The sequence below is a fragment of the Marmota marmota genome, unplaced genomic scaffold, assembly GCF_001458135.2.
Source record: "Marmota marmota marmota unplaced genomic scaffold, marMar, whole genome shotgun sequence".
NCBI lineage: Eukaryota > Metazoa > Chordata > Mammalia > Rodentia > Sciuridae > Marmota > Marmota marmota.
The window spans coordinates 25,489,995-25,507,371 of record NW_026000240.1 but is presented as its reverse complement, the minus strand read 5'-3'; the positions used below and the strand labels follow the sequence as shown (position 1 = coordinate 25,507,371).

The 17,377-nt window shown below is 42.3% G+C and overlaps 1 protein-coding gene and 1 non-coding gene across 2 annotated transcripts in view; one reads left to right on the top strand and one right to left on the bottom strand.

The window, feature by feature from the left end:
• On the bottom strand, positions 1–73 carry Trnaa-agc. Its single transcript has one exon. It is a non-coding gene; the product is annotated as a tRNA-Ala (tRNA).
• Positions 74–17,188: 17,115 nt separating this feature from the next.
• Positions 17,189–17,377, top strand: part of Mras (muscle RAS oncogene homolog) — a 53,206-nt gene continuing 53,017 nt past the window's right edge. Inside the window, exon 1 of the mRNA XM_048794432.1 lies at positions 17,189–17,325. The gene's annotated coding sequence lies outside the window, so the exon portion shown is untranslated. The remainder of the gene's footprint in view (positions 17,326–17,377) is intronic.

Genomic DNA, 17,377 nt, shown 5'->3' with positions numbered 1-17,377 from the left:
ATGTGGTGCTGAGGATCGAACCCAGGGCCCCTCACATGCTAAGCGAGCGCTCTACCACTGAGCTACAACCCCAGCCTGAGATTTAGGTTTCTAATACCATTCTTTGAGAAAAGAAATCAGCAATCCTTAGAGAAATACCTGATTCTAGGACTATAGTAGAAATCTACAAAATGAGCCTGGGATATTTTGTGGAGTCAGAAAGTAAAGAAGTGGAAATAACTAAATAAATAATAAATAAATCCCACATTGATGGACTATGTCAAAGAGACAAGATTCAAGTGAAAGAAGTCCTAGTTACCAAACTTTAGCAAGAAGTAGAATGAAGGGCTGGGGATATAACTCAGTGGCAAAGCACCTCTGGGTTCAATCCAAAAAAAAAAAAAGGAAAGAAAAAGAAGTGGAATGAGCAAGAAAATAATGTAATATTGGATTACAATCCAAATTATGAATAAATATATAGTAATTCATATTGGTATAAATAGATTATTGAAAAAATTAATAAATGGGAGCAAAGAGACACATCTCCTCTACAGAAGATATCCAGATAACTTATGTAAATATTCTTCCCTAAAGGAGGGGAAGCTTTATTTCCTACTCCTTAAGTATGGACTGTGTGTAGTAGTTTCCTTCCAAAGGTCAATGAGAGAGTGATCAACAATGGGAAAATATGGCAAATACTACCTCAGCTAGGTGATCAAGATCAACCAAAGTGATAGATCAAACTGACAGTATGAACCCTTGTACCTTTGATATGATATGATGAAACTGCATTTTACCTCTGTGATTTTCCTCCCCCTAAATATAACCCCTGGTACAGTTATGAGAAAAATATCAGACGGATTCCATTAGATGGGCATCCTTCAGTATAACTGGCCAGTACTCCTCAAAACTGCTAGGTCATAAAAAATGAGAAAAGTCTGAAAAATCTCTCAAAGCCAAAAGAAGCCTAAGGAAATGTGATGACTACATGTAATAAGGTGTCTTGGATGAGATTCTGTAACAGAAAGGGGAAATTGGGTAAAAATTAAGAAAATCTGAATCAACTGTGGATTCCAGTTCATAGTAATGTGTCAGTATTCATTCATCATGGTGACAAATATGCTAATGTGTCACGAGCCATCCATGGGCTGTGTATGGACTGTTGATTTAGGGTGGCTTAAGTATTTAAGATATTAAGACTTAGGGTGGCCATTTAGGATGGCTTGGATTCCTCTAAGCTAAAGAACCCTCCAATGAGACACTGGCCATCTTCCCCTTGAATCAAATGTAAGATGGTAATAGGGGAAGCTGTGAGGATAGAACTCTGTATTATCAATTTTCTCATAAATCTACCTCCATTCTAAAGAAGTAAAGTCAGAATTTTGGTCTTAGGCTTTGTTAGAGATGGTCTGGGATGTTGAATTAATACAGTTTTATATCCACATTCCTATTTTTTGTTTTGTCTTGATGTTCTCCTCCTGAAAAACCATAATGTAGAAATAAACTCTGGAATTATTCTTTGTTTGCTTATTTCAACTCCTCAGTCAGCATGGAAACATTACAGCCAGAGATACCTCCATACCTTTCTCGCCAGTTTTGTCATTTCTTGCCTTTGGCCAAGATCTCTAGGTCCTTCCTTATTACTAAGAAACACTCTAGGTTCTTTGGGAAATGAAAATGTACAAAACAAACATTTTGTATGTGGAAGGCTCAAGGCTGATTTTTTTTTAAAAATGAAAAACAACAACAACAACAAAATCCAGATGTTTACAAACCATTACAATACAGTGAGGGGCTACATGGAGGGCAGATCTTTGAGGAATATCAAGCATTAAGATATTGGGAAGAAGAGCTGCCTGCTAAGGTAACCAAGAGGGCCCCACTAGAGAAAAGGTAAAAAGAAACAGAAACTTGAGGAGAGGGCTCCAAAGAGAGGGGGTAGTAAACTATTGCACAAAGGTTAAGTAGGTTGAAGGCTGAAATGCATACATTGAATTTATTGATTTGAAGGTCAGTGGTGATTATGTTAAGGGTAGTTCTGTGACATAATGAGGGAAGGAGGCTGGAAACTTCTATACTGAAGAGTTAATGGGCACTGAAGAATTGGAGACTGTGGACAGAATGTGGTACTAAAACATACTCCAAATAATCTCCATCCAGGAGCACTGGTACTGGGCCAGCAATCCTCCATGAAGTCCAAGGAGATGGAGATACTGAAGACTGACTCCCACCTCTGATCCCACCACAGTCCTGCCATCACCCACTTCAGCTCTGAAGCCACCTACGTTTTTCTTGCATTCAGTTCCATGACAGCATTTAGTCCCATGACAACCTTCCCCAGAGCCACGGAGTCGGTCCGTAGGACAGCATTTCAAACTGAGTTGACCTTATGCAAGTCATGTTCATTGCCCCCAGATGGTGGCTATTCAAGCTCTTGAATTGTTTGGCATCTCCCTTCAAACTTAGTTTCTCAAATAAAATTCCAATCAGATGCAAATTCCTCCTGCCAGTGCTTTGAAAGAATTTTATTCCTTTTAAATGCATTTAATTTCTTACCACATGGTCTCTACTCTAAAATGTATTCACATCTTTTCCAGGCTGAACCCCAGAAACCAATTTAGAAGAAATATATTTCCCCATTTGCCTGGGATATCCCTAATTTATTCCTGCAATCCCATGCAATTATTAATAGTGTGGACAATATGGAACTTTGTTAACTTTTCTCCAAATGGATCATCTTGAGCCACCCTGCTTTTTACATCTTGATTTAATGAAAATTCTGTCTTTCTCATGTTTGATGATAAAGGTCAGTGACTTGTTTTGTCCAAAATCCAGATGTCTTTCTCAGAGATATCTGTTTTTAATTAACCTGGCATAAGGAATGTACTTTTTTCATTTTAAAATTTGCTTTGCTTTGTTTTAATGCAAAACTTTCTAATTTTAAGGATTACTGAAATGTTTTAACATCTGTAAAATTAAAAACAAATTATTTCTCCTGCAAGTTATGTACTTTGCCACCAGGTGGCGGGTTACTCAAAGAAATCTCTTCTGAGAGTCAAAACAGCAGGAGCATTTTCTTTATCAAAATACTTCAGAACTTCTTATGTTGGTTTTATATAAAGCAGAGGGAAAGGTGTATCAGGAAATGTTCTAGAATATTAAGCATGTACACTTGTGGCTGGTTACGGCACAGCTGATATCCTGGCTCACTCAGTTAAAGCCATCTGTTTAAATGGTTGTTATGTCTCAAGTAGAACTGGCTACTTTACACCTTATACTTAGTTATTTTGTCGCTGTGTTGACCCAATTTATGTGAAATGGGTTTTTTTTCTTTTACCATAAGAACTCACACATCACTTGAGCTTAATTTAGCTACAAATATTAGGTTTTTTTTGGGGGGGTGTGGGGATGGGGGGGCTATGCACTGATGTCATAAATGATTTTATCTTATAGGTCAGAGCTATCTTGTCTCCCAGAACATTTTTTTCTTCTAAGCTGAAGAAGGCATAATAAGTTTTGGTGTTTACAACGCCTCTCTCAGTCTTGGGGAAAAAAAAATCTCCTTTACACTGCAGCTAGGCAGTTTATGTGAAAATAAATATACTTCAAAACTATGCATATTCACAACATAAGAAATTCTGAATTATTTGAAAGAGATATCTTGCCATGTGGGTATCTGTTTTACAGAAATATTTGCCTCCAGATTTCTTTCTTCCTTTGAATCTTTAGCACTTGATCTAAAGGCCAAATATTGGCATGAAAGAAATTTGAGTATATATCCACTAGATACTGGGGTTAAAACTGTGAGGGGCTGGGGTTGTGGCTCAGTGGTAGAGCACTTGCCTGGCATGTGTGAAGCACTGGGTTTGATCCTCAGCACTGCATAAAATAAAGAAAGGTATTATGTCCATCTACAACTAGAAGTAAATAAATAAGTAAAACTACCATGTGACAACTGGGAACCATTCAGTGGCTGGCAGGGCACAAAACCCAGATTTCCTTACTACCCTGTCCAAGGTCCTGGTGTCGTACCACCCTGAAAAACTAAGCCTGGAGTCAGGAGGGATGCTCTGGAATAAGTCAGTATTCCACAAGACCAGCTGGTCAACTGAAGATGATGCACAACATCCTGCAATGTGACAGAAAACTGGTTTTAGGTGTGGCTGGTGGAATCTGTCTACTAGACAGTTAATCTTGTGTATGTGTGTCTTTTGTTTTTCTTCTTTTTGAAGATAAAAGGAAGGGTCAGAAAAATTGTTTCCATTGTATTTTTTAGTTAGCCTTTTCTACCCCAGTCAGTAATCTCTTTCCTGAAACCAGTTCCTTTGTTTTATCAAGTGGTTTGATGAACTACTGTATAAACCAGGGCTTTTTCTTTCTGCAGCACATGCTTAAAATTTTGTCTTCTGCCTCCCAGAATAAAATATTTCTCGAGGGAATAGAAAAAATTAATTAGTGACCTTGCATTCTATTAAACCATGATGAATACATATGTCTCTAATAAAGGTAGAAACATTTACTCATAACTGTGGGTCAGTTAAATATGCACCATGAACCTTCAAGAGCAAAGTGACATCTTGGAGGAGGGAGAGGGAATATTCAATCACAGATTGCAACAGATTCACCAATTGGAAATACATATGAAAACTATAACCGCAAAATCATATTTTACAATTTTGGAATTGTTTTTGTGTTAACTTACTGTTTGTGTGTTAACTTACTGTTCATACTTTGTTCAGAAATCCTTTTTATAGGCTTTCTTAGCAAAACAAAACAAAACTAACACATGTATCTATGGATAATGTCTTAATATTCTGTATATATATTTTATTAATATGTAAATATTCTGATTTTTAAAAATTGCTGTGTTCCTTAAGAAAGAATTCAATGCAAGGGTAGTTGTGAAAATGGTAGGTAACATTGTTGTGGTGAGCCGTTCTAATTAGACCATTAGAAGATGGCGCCGGCTTCCACTGTGGCCTGTGATAAACAACTCCTAATATGGAGAATTGGCACGCAATCCCTTCCCACCCTATGAGAAAGGTCCATGTGGCAGCTTAAGATTGGTATGCGGGAGGCTTTATTAGGCTGTGCTTGGGCGCTCGGCGGGGGGTCACTAGAAGATGATACATGAATCAAGGCCTGAATAAACTGCTGAAAGAAGAATCCTGTGTCGTGTTTTCCCTTGCTGGCGAGGGGTCGCGACACATTGTGTTGTGATATCAACTCCCAAGATGCTCTTTATATCTGTTCTGGAAGAATACAATAAATTATTTTAAATGGAAAAAAAATTCAGAACTGATGTGACTGCATAAAAGAAGAGTGAGACCTACTCACTTCTCTTAATGGTAACATTTAGTGGAACTATTGTACAGTATCACAACCAGAATACTGGTGTTGACAAAAATCACTCATCTTAGACAAATTTCCCCAGTGTTGGTTGCCCTCATTCCTGTGTATATATGTGATAAGTTCTATAGGGTTTTATTTCCAGTACATGTTGGAGCATCCACTGCCTGGGTCACCACTCTAAGCACAGGATCCCCTGTGTGGCCCTTTATAACCATACCCATCTCCCTTTTGTGTATCTCCCCTAATGTCTGATAACTGCAGTTCTCTCCTCCATTTCCAAAATGTTGTCACTTTTTAAAATGTCAATTAAAAAAAGCTATACAAATGATATACTACAGAATGTAAACTTTTGGGTTAAGTTTTTTTTTTTTCCAGCATAATTCCCATAGAATTTGCAATTTCCCTGAACACTCATCCAAGTTCTTGTTTGCACGCATTCGTATTTTAATTCCTCTCTGTTGCTGCAAATTCCATGGTATTGGTATACCACAGTTTGTTCCAAATTAATTTTTGTGTGAGATGTGAGGTAGGGATCAAGGTTCACTTTTTTATGTGTTTCTGGCTGTTCAAGCATCAGCTGTTGAAAAGATCTACCTATACTTCATTGAATTGCTTTGGCCCCTTTGACAAAAGTCATTTGGCCATGCAAGTGTTTCTTTCAGAACCCTTTAGTCTATTCCTCGTGATTACTAATTGTGTAGAAATCAAGATTACCTTAAAATCAGGTAACCTAAGTCCTCCAACTTGGTTTTTCTTTTCCAAAATTTCTCTGGCTATTCTAATTCCTTTGAGTTTCATATAAACTTCAGAGTTGATTTGTTAATATTTTTCTTCAAAAAATCCCATTGAAAATTTGATTAGTATCGCACTCATTCTAAAGAAGACTTGAGGAGAGTTGACATGTTATCTATATTGAGTCTTCCTATGTGTAAATATGTGTATCTTTGCATTTATTTTTGAAATTTCAAAAAGATTATATAGTGTCAAGCAACCTTGGAAGTCATTTGTATTTTGTGCTTATCAATGCTACTATCAATGAAATTGATTTCTAATTATTTGTTGCCAGAACATAGAAATACAACTTTTAAAAAAATATTGACCATGTATTCTGAAATCTCACTAGACTCATCTGTGCTAGTAGTATTTTTCATTGATTGTGAGGATGACTTTGAGAACACAAGCTAGTGAGCCACGGAATGGAAGCAACTTGTCTTTCTGAGCCTAACAACCTGCATTAACTATATGGCATTTTCTTCAAATTGTAGAGTTGACCATTCAACTGCTGATCTATATCATGAACCCCTGTAAGGCAGATTGTCCTGGTGACTTCCTAATGAACCTTTTATCACAGAGCTTCAGGTTGCCGTCACAACAAAAACCAATGAGCCCTATGCTGCCCACCATTCTTGAGAAGTTAGGGTCGATGGCAAAGAGCCATCCTTCATGTTTACATAAGTCTGATCATAGGTCACTCCTGTTGGCAGACTTTTCTCCATCAGGCTCCCATGTTTATTCCCCAAATTGTCTTTATTCCTGACTATCTTTTCAGGAATGTGTATAGACTGAACAGCCTTAAAAAAACCAGACTTCTTCTAAAGGAAAGGAAAGGTTTGCGTACAGCTTTGGAAGAAATAACGTTTCCCTCTATAGAAAGCATATTTACTTCCCAGTGTAAAAGCTTTGGTTTCCTGAAGGTGGGATTCTCCTGTGACACAACCCACTCCAAGTGCAGGTGTCACCCGGCCCTCTGCATTGTCCTGTGAAAACTGAGCTTCAGGAAACTGGTGCAAAAATTCCAGTAACCTGGCTGCTGCTTTTGCTTGGAGTAGTAAACTCTCCTTCATCTCTGACTCAGAACTTTCATGTATTCTGCCAGCATCCATAAAATTTGGAGAGGATAACTTATTAGCTTGCAAGGAGGATAAAAATCTCAGACATTTCCGTTTCCTGTCTTGTCTTCTTTGAGATGAGGTCTCCCTGTGATGCCTAGGCTGGCCCAGAATTTCTGGGCTTAAGTATCCTCCTGCCTCAGCCTGTCAAGTGCTGGGTCTGCAGACACACACAATGGCACCAGACTCCGCTTTACATTTCTTGACAGCTCCACAGAGGTAATGAAATTTTCCCTTTGATTATTTAGGCTCCTCTGGGAAATTAGACAGCATGAACTTTTAACTGCCCAGATTACCTCTTGCCCATCCAATTGGGCCAACAAATAAGCTTTTGAGGCAGAGCTGTATCTCAGTCACCACAAAGTCCTTATTACCAAGAACTGCTTTCTTCCAGCACTTCCCCGGAAACTTCCTGAATGGTCCTGGGATTCCACGGCTGATTGGTACTCCATGAAAGCCTTCACCTTTTTTTTTTTTCCCAACCCTCTCTCAGTGATGGACATCAAAACTCTTTCCAAGAGTTGAGGGCTTAATTCTAAATGACCTTCTGGGAACTCTAAATTCCCCTGATAATTATCTAAAAGATTTTATGTGCATATTGGAATGCTACGTACTGTATTTATATTTGTTTTGATATAAAAATAATGTTTGAAATTCTAAACATTCGGGAATCAAAAGCAATTTCCCGACTTGTTTGTCAACAGGTGTGATGCTATTGGATTCCGAAAATTGGGCTAGATTGAAATAAGGAAGCCCAGCATCGAAGCAATTTTTTTTCTCTGTCTCGGCATTACAATATCTTAAATATTAAGAATCACAAAAATATGGAGAAACAAACGATGACAAATTTTCATTGCTTTACATGCTGGAGCTGGGAAATTATGAGAATAGGGAGAAAAATTGAGCCTTATTCACAGGTCAGATTTGGACAAGGGCTGGGACCTGAGCACAGGCAAGCTTAGCCTGTGCCATCAGGGGAAGAAACATACCAGCCTGGAAATCTGCCCTGATCACTGGGTCCTTAGGCAGAATGATGTAGGAGATCTGTGCAAAGGCATTGTATCAGACCCAATTTATTGGCCCACCTGCTCCCCAGGCCCTCAGCCACTTACCCCATGGAGAGCCCAGCTGCCTCCACCACCAGCTCATCTCTTGCACCACCAGCTGTTTCATCCTTTGCTTGGGCGAATGCCAAGCCCTCGCAGGGTTTCCTTTGCACTTGCTGCAGCCAAAGCCACAGCAGTCTCAGAACAGCCTTGCTGAGCGGATCCCTGCACCTCTCTTTCCTACCTCTCAAGGCAGGTGAAGCACAGGATCTGGGTCCTCCAGTGGCTGCCTTGAAAAGGTGAATGATCCAGCCTGGAAATGGAAATGTATCAGGAAGAACTTTGACCCATGAGAGTCAGACACAGGAAGGAGATGAATTCTTCTTCTCTCCTTTCCCTAATGGATTCCCCTGAGTCTCGGTGGTTACAGACACCCTGCACCACGGACCCAAAGGACATTTTCTTATGAATCGATGGTCAGCCTGGTTAGAGGACCACCTTTCATCTGTCACTTACCTTTTCCTCTCACTTTTGCTGCCCTGGGATTAAACCCTCCTTCGAAGGAACGTCAGTATGTACGCTTGGCTCTGGCCCTGTTTTCTGGGAAGAGGATCCCCTTCCCCACTCCTGTTCCCCACCACACTCCCACAGAACACATTCTAATATTAGAATTACATACACAATTGCACTGTGTATGTAATTGCCAAATCTAATTCTGTTGCACGTGCATATGTATTCAGTTACATAGAGGTTATTGTATTCTACGTTTCATTCCTCACTCTATTTCTGATGTTTTCAATCATCTCTGTTTTTAAGATCTGTCCGTGTTGATGTGTGAACCTCTGGTCCTAATACTCCATGGCTGCTTGGTACTCCGTGCAACCTTCCCAACCCTCTCTGCAGGGATGGACATCAAGACTTTTTCCAATTCTCTCATCTCAAAGCAACACTATGCAACTTTTTTTTTCTTTTTTAAAAAAATATTTATTTTCTTTTAGGTGTAGAGGGACACAACACAATGCCTTTATTATTATGTGGTGCTGAGGATGGAACCCGGGCCCTGCCCATGCTAGGGGAGTACTCTACCGCTGAGCCACAATTCCAGCCCCCCCTCCTTTTTTTTTTTTTTTAAACTCCAGTACTGGAAATAGAACCCAGGGACACTTTACCACTAAGCTACATCCTCAGTTTTTAAATTTATTTTTTAACTTTTGAGACAGGGTCTTGCTAAGTTGTTGGGGGGTCTCACTAAGTTGCTGATTCTCCTTCTCACAATGCTGGGATTACAGGTGTGTGCCACTGCACCTAGCTACTCAGCTAATTTTTATTGAAAACTCTCATTTCACCTGGGGTCAAATGAAGTCTTGACCAGTTCTGTTTCATAACAGTAAACTCAGGTTTTTCTGTTACTTACTGTTTCTCTATACTCACCCCCAATATGCGCCCTTTTGTTGGAGTCGCCTTACAGTCAGAGAAGACTTACCTAATGCCACTGCACAGTGGGAGATGCAGGTGGTCCCTGTCACCTGCCTGCTCTGGAATCTGCAGGTACCTACACATCTGCTGGGATCAGGTTGTTAGTCCGAACAAATGGCGACTGCATCCTCCCATGTATTAAGGTTCATATGATCCTCTGGTCTTTCTTTTCTCTTCTTTCTTATTTATTTATTTATTTATTTATTGGTATAAGGGATTGAACCCAGGTGTGCTTAATCACTGAGCCACATCCCCACTTTTTATATTTTATTTAGAGACAGGGTTTCACTGAGTTATTTAGAGCCTCTTAAATTGCTGAGGCTAGATTTGAACTCACAATCCTCCTGCCTCAGCCTCCCAAGTGGCTGGGATTACAGACCTGCGTCACTGTGCCTGGTTTTTCTTTTCTTTTTTTAAAAAAGATTTTATATTGTTAGACCTGTTTTAAGTGCATAGCAAAATTGAGACAAAGGTAGAAATTTTCTCTGTACTACTTGCCTATGCACATGCATGACCTCCTCTGTTTTCAGCATCCTTCACTAGTGTTAAGTTTGTTACAGTTGATGAACCTAAATTGACACATCACAGTCATCCAAAGTCTACAGTTTACATTAGGTGTACATTCTCTGGGTTTTGGCAGATGAGTATCTATCATGATGGTGTCATTATAGTTTGACTGCCCTAAAACTCCTCTGTGCTCCACTTATCCATACCTCCTGCCTCCAACCCCTGGCAACCACCAATCTTTTTACCGACTACATAGTTTGACCTTTCAAGAATGCTAGAGAATTGGAATCATACAGTGTGAAGCCTTTTTAGTTGGGCTTCTTTTACTTTTAACATGTCTAAAGTTTTCTTCCATGTCTTTTTAGGGTCTGAGAAGATCATTTCTTTTTAGTACTGAATGGCAGTCCATTGTCTGTATGTACCATGGTGTAATTATGCACCCAGCTGCTAGAGGACATCTTGGTTGCTTCCAAGCTTTGGCAATTGTGAATAAATAGGCTATAAACATCCACTTGCAGGTGTTTTTGTACACCTAAGTTTTCAACTCCTTCAGGTAACACAAGTAATACCAAGGAACACAATCGCTGGCTCCTATGGGTTTTATAAGAGACTACCAAACAACTGTCTTCCAAGTGGCTGTTCCATTTTTGCATTCTCATCCGCAATGGGTGAGAGTTCCCAATGCTCCACCTCCTTAGCAGAATTTGGTGTTGTCAGCTGTCCGGGTTTTGGCCATTCCAAAAGGTGAGCGGTTGTATCTTATCATAATTTTACTCTGCATTTCCCTGTGACAGTGATGTGGTGGATTCTTTGGCTTTAGAGCCCCCACCCATGATGTTCCTGCTACAGACATGTCCAGTTCATCACCTCACTAGGAACGCCATCAACACATTTGCTGTCTGTTTTCTCCTGTTCCTATGCTCTGTGGCTTGGGAGCCTCTGAGAAAACTCTGCCAGAGAGGCATAGCTTCCTCTCTGCTGGGATCCTCCAACCTACCTGGGGACCTTTCATTTCCACTGCAGGAGAACAGGCTTCTCTTCTCGGTTCTCATGTGCTCGCTTGGAAGATTCCTGCAACATCACAGCCAGAATCACACAGCACATCTCTAGGGGCACCCTCCACATTCCAAAGATTGACTCACCATGCATTATTCCTGTGGAAAGTTTTCCAGCAACTTCTGTGGTGTGGCACCTTTCTGTGGATAGCTTCCCCTGATGGATGCTCCCCAGGGAATTCCATCTGCGTGGAACATCAATGAACTTCATCATCCACTGAATCACAGCTGCACCATTTCCATATGAATTGAACTTGATGGTAGGAGGCAAAGCGCAGGACCTTATCCAGATTTGTGCTTTCTTTGGGTGTTACTACAACCAAATTGTTTATAGTTTTCTTTTCCTGAGTGGATAGACCCCTCTTACTTTTAATAATTCTTTTTATTAAATATCCTTGTCCAAATTACTGTGTGATTTCTGTATCCTGAGTTAGCCCTGACTACTGATACATGCATATACCACTTTATGCTTTCACCACCCACGTGTGAGACACAGTTCCTCTACAATAGGTTATTTTTGTTTGTTTTGTTTTTGTGCTATTGGGGATTAAATCCAGGGCCTTGCATATGCAAGGCAAGTGAACTACCACTGAATTATATCCCTGGCTCTTACAATGAGTTATTTTAAAGTTCTTGTCCACCAAACACAACATCTGAATCACCTTTGTGTCTGCTTCTACTATCTGTTTTCTCTCTCTCTCTCTCTCTCTCTCTCTCTTGCTTATCAATTATATTTTCATGCCTTCTCACAGGTCTAGTTTTTGTTTATTTGTTGGGTTTGGGGTTTTGGTGCTGAGGATTGAACTCAGAGCCTCTCACATGCTAAGCATGTCCTCTACCACTGAAGTATACCCCTAATCTGATCTCTGTTTGTTTTAGTTTGGTTTTTAAATTTGTTTTGTTTTTGTTTTCTTTGTACTAAGGATTTAACCCAGGGGTGCTTTATTACTGAGTTACATCCCAGCCCTTTTTAGACAGGGTCTTGCTAAGTGGCTAAGGGCCTTGCTATGTCACTGAGGCTAGCCCCAAACTTGCAATCCTCCTGCCTCAGGCTCCCAAGTCATTGGGATTTCAGGTGTATGCCACCGCATCCAAACTATTTATTTTTTATCATATGCAATCATTGTATATAATTTTCCCTTTTTCCTCTGTTAAGCAGATGGGGGTGAGGAATGATCACAGGAATATAGAACTGAACTGGCTTGGTACCGGTTTTGATTTAGAAAACTCAGCTTCTATAGAGTCTTCCTGTTCCTAGCATACTAATCTCATTTCACCCTATTCCTAGGGTGAGAACCTCACAGGTCTCTGTATCCTCAGCCTTGGAAGACTGGAGATCCAGCTCTGCTCTCCAGGAGTTCCTGATTCCGCAGTTCAGACTGTCCCCATGAAGCTTCAGAATCTGTTCACTGTTTAGAGGTGGGAGCTGCCTTGGCATTTGAGGCAGGCCCTTTTCTGGGGAGGGTGGGGGGAGCCTTTGTTTTCTAAGAACTGTAGAACTGTGGAAGATTTCATTATGCTTTTATATGCATTCCTGGGCCCAGAATTCAGCAAATGTCATGTGGAGAAAATTGGTTATGTGTTTAAGGCCCTCTATGTTCTAATTTGTCATCCCAGCACATGTGGCCACTTTTCTGGTTCCTCCTTCCTCCATTAAAGTCCTCCTTCTGGGCAAAACGTGATCTTTAGTGAGTGCCCCAAATTGGCAAGTGTCCCGGGCAGGGGTGGGGAGGGATGGGGGAACAGCTGGAAAGCCTCATCTCATTTTGTTGCAATAGGGACATTAGCCTGCTGCAACCTATTGGATCCTACCTTGAAGCAGAAATCTGGGCTTTTAAAACTCAAACTGAATTTTTTTTTTCTTTTCAAACTATTGTCTCTAGCATGTTAAAGTTGACTTTTTTTTCTTGACAAATATCTGCTATAATATCACTCCATGGAGGCTCTGGCTGTCAAAATGTGCATTTCACACTGTAGGACATAACCCATTAGTGGGGTAGGAAATTGATTTAGTAGGTCTTGCCAGCATCTTTTAATGACAGAATAGAGCATATTAGATCAGAGGGCATCACACATAGTCAAGATCCACATTGTGAAACTTTTGTTACACTTGTGTGTGTGTGTGTGTGTGTTTTCTGATTTACAATGTAAAACTTATTTATTCCTATGAGTTGCAATTCTCCCCCAAAATTTAAGAGCCACTGAATTTTAAAGGAGGAAAATACCAAGACAGAGGAAACAAATGCTCAGAAACAAACCTATTAGTTGAGGATGGACAACCTTTTGAAGTTTGGTGGAAAGCGGGAAGCAGACTGATTGGAAACTGCTCTCTGGCTCCAAAGCGCAAGATGGAGCCCATGTGAGGAATGAACTACAAGCACCGAGAAGAAACCCTGGGAGGCCTCACTCCTGAGGAGTGAGGAGGAGACTGCAGGAGGCTAGGAGGAAGGGTGAAGAGAAGTGACTGGACCAAGGTTGGCAAAGGCCTTGGAAACCCTGCGAGCAGACTGTAGTTCTTGGTGCTAAATCATGGACAGAATATATAGAGCCTTGTACTTGGCTCAGGAGAAAGGTCACTTGAGAGCAGGAACCTGCATGGGGCTGGGGTGAGCTTCTTTTGCTCACTTGTGGTTGGAGTTTCAGGGTCTGGAACAAGTGCTGTTCTGCTCACCTTCCTCCTGTTCCCAACACCAAACACAGGGACTGACCTTCCCATGGAGGCCACCTGACATGGTGGAAAGAGCACTGGCTTTGTAGTCAGAAGAACCTGACTCTCAGCCCACCACCTTGTGGGCGTGGCTCACAGCTGGCTCATATCTAAAACAGGGTGGTTAAGACCTTCAGGACAGGGTGGTTAGGTGGTGTGTGTGGGCCCCATCACCACTGCCCAGTGTCGGGCACGTTATATTGAGTACTCAGGAACTCAGAACTACTTTTACCCCCAGGGACCACACTGGGATTAGGAGTTTTAGAGGAAGATTGGACCACAACGACCTGGCTGATTCCAGCCCTGCAGTCCCCAGATCCCCCTGGGTTGCTCAACATCTAGGCACCAGCTTAGGTCTCTCTGAAGCACCGCATTCAGCAAGCTTGGGCAGAGAAGCAGGCACAGGACACACCACAGTGGATGAAATACTTGCTTTGTCACTAACTGGGGAGGTCCCATCTGGGTCAGCCCAGCAGCTCTGTATTTGCCCCATTTCAGGAATTGGTTCCTAACCCAGTGGCTGGCCTTGGACCTCAGGGCATGAAATCTGGGCCTGAGCCCTGCCTGGGTTCTTGGTCAGGGGTCTGGCCTTCTACCATGTTTCAGACACACCTGATCAGCCATGCTGATCTGCTGGAATTTGGGGAAAGATTTCAGTGCAATTGTGCCGCAGTGTAGGGTCTGTCCCTCCCTTCTCAGCCTAGCTAGTGCTATGTGTCCTCAGTCATCAGCTTTTACTTACCCCCACCCACAGCTTAGGTTAGATGCCCTTCCTCTGGCGCCCACCAACCCCATGCCACTGACCCTGGTTGGCACTCAGCTTGTTGGCAAGTAGGTACTCTGACAAGTAGGTTGCTGCTCTGACAGAGTTTACTTAGTGAATAAACTCTCAAACCCAGGCCTTGGTTTTCTGCTCAGTTACCTGTTCTCTGAAGCCTCTGCTTGTCAGTGACGGAGCCACATTTCAGGTTTCCAAGAACAGAGGAGGCAGCCCAAAGGGGACAGCCCACCCCTAGCCACAGCCTGCAGGGTTTCAGCTCACTGTTGGAGGAGCCCAGGTTACCTGGATGTGCCTACTGTTTCAATCAGCTTTTCTTCACTGTGGCCAAAAGACCTGACAGAAACAACTTAAAGGGGGAAAAAGATTATTTTGGCTCATGGTTTCAAAGGTTCAGTCCATAGATGGTTGATTTCATAGGTCTGGGCCTGAGGGGAGGCAGGAGCTCATGACTGAAGGGCATGTTGGAGGAAGGCTGCTCATTTTGTGACAGCTAGGAATCAGAGAGCAAGCTCTGTTCAACAGGGACAAAAGACAAACCCCAAAGGCATGCCCCCCCCCAAGGATTGCCTTCCTCCAGCCACACCCTACCTGCCTACAGTTTCCACACAGTTAATCCATATCAGTGGACTGATCCACTGATTAGGTTTCAGCACTCATAATCTAATCATTTCCCCTCTGAACATTCTTGCCTTGTCTCATGCATGAACTTTGGGGGGACATCTCATATCTAAACCATAACAGCTATCAGTTGTGAAAGTTCCATTTTTGAGAAGACCTGTTATTGAAGATTTGTGTATGGAAACAGTGTGACGACATCTTTTGACTCTCATGGAGATATTATCTCAACTCTGCTAAGGGCAACAGTCAGGGATCAGGGGAGGACATTTCTTGACAAAAAGAGCCCACGAACGGTTGACAGATAATCAGAATGTCTTCTGATCACCTTCCCTTGGGCCTGTGGTAAATGGTAGGGAGAAGAAAAGGCAAGTTCAGGGCAAGACCCAGCCAGTCAAGGTAACCCATCTCTGAAGTTCCCAGCCGCCTCTGTTACGTCCCATTGCCAAGGTGAGGTACTCTTGGAGGCATCCAATCTGCTCTCCCTACCCTGGGGCCTCTTGGGGTCCACTTGACCTTGGAGCAGCAGAAGGGAGTGGGGACAGGGGGCTACAACTGCTCTCACCTAATGGCTACATGGGTGGCTGGGATGCCAATGGGAACCTGCATCACACCAGAGCCTCTGCAAAGCCCTCAGAACACAGGATAGTGAGGTCCCCTTAGGTTTGGGATGGAGGGAGAGACTCAAATGGGAAGGGAGTGGGTTCCCTGGATGTGTAAAGATGGCTCCAAGTCACTTACTAAAAGAATGTCCTCAGAAATGACACTGATTGTCAAAACCTCAAGATGGGACTCGGGATATAGATCAGTCACTAGGGCCCAATATGGGAGAGGTCCTGGGTTCAATCCCCAGCACTTGCCCCTCATCCCCACGCACCAAAATGCCACTTCATCCCCACTAGAATGGCTATTAAAACAAAACGAAACAAGAAAGATTGTTGAGGATGTGGAGGTGAAACCCTCTGCATTGTTGGTGGGAATGGAAAATGGTGTAGCTTTGGAAAAATTTGGTGTTTCCCCAGGGAGTAACCCATATAACCCAGCAATTTCACTGGGAGGTCTGTATCCAAGAGAAATGAAGACAAATGTTCAGACATGTACAGGAATATTCATTGCAGTTTTATTCATAGCAGCCGGAAATTGGAAGCCTAACTATCCATCAACTAATGAATATATAAGCAAAATGTTGTATTTACATACAATAGAATATTATTCTGTCATGATAAGGAATTAAGTACTAACATGTGAGGACACATGGACCATGGAAACATCGTGCTAACTGAAAGCAACTAGTCACAAAAGACCACGTGTTGTGTGATTCCATTTAGGGGAAATGTCCTGAATAGGCAAATCCACGGAGACTGGAAAGCAGATTAGAGGTTTCCAGAACCTGGGGGGGGAGGGGAGAATGAGGAGTGACTGTTCATAGGGTTATTTGGTGGTGGTGAAGGTGGGGTGATTAAAACGTTCTGGAATTAGATCATAGTGTTGGCTGCACAACTTTGTGAATATCCTAAAAACCATTGGGTTGTATACTTGAAAAGGTGGAATTTTATGGCATGTGAATTATATCTTAAAATTTTAAATAGGGCAGGGGGTACGATGCGGGGGTGAAACAAACGAACTCGTGTAGAGCGTCCCCTCTCGCCATTATCCGCATGAACTTTGGGCTCTGGATCTCAGCACCCAGAGGGCCTCAGGGAAACGACTAGGGCTGCAGGACCTAGGAAGAAGACGGCTGGGGATTTGAAGGGGACGCGGTTAATTAAGGTGGTGGCCGGGAGCTGCCCAGGACTGGGACAGAAGTTGGCCCGGAGATTTAAAGGTTGGAGCGCCGATGCTTTTAAAGCGACCGGGGCGAATTCCCATTCGGCGCCCACCTCCAAGCCAGCTGCTCTGCGCTGCGGGTGGGCTCTGGGTAAGTGGGGGAGGCAGCGGTTTGGGGCCCGGCGGGTGGCCTGGCCTGCGCA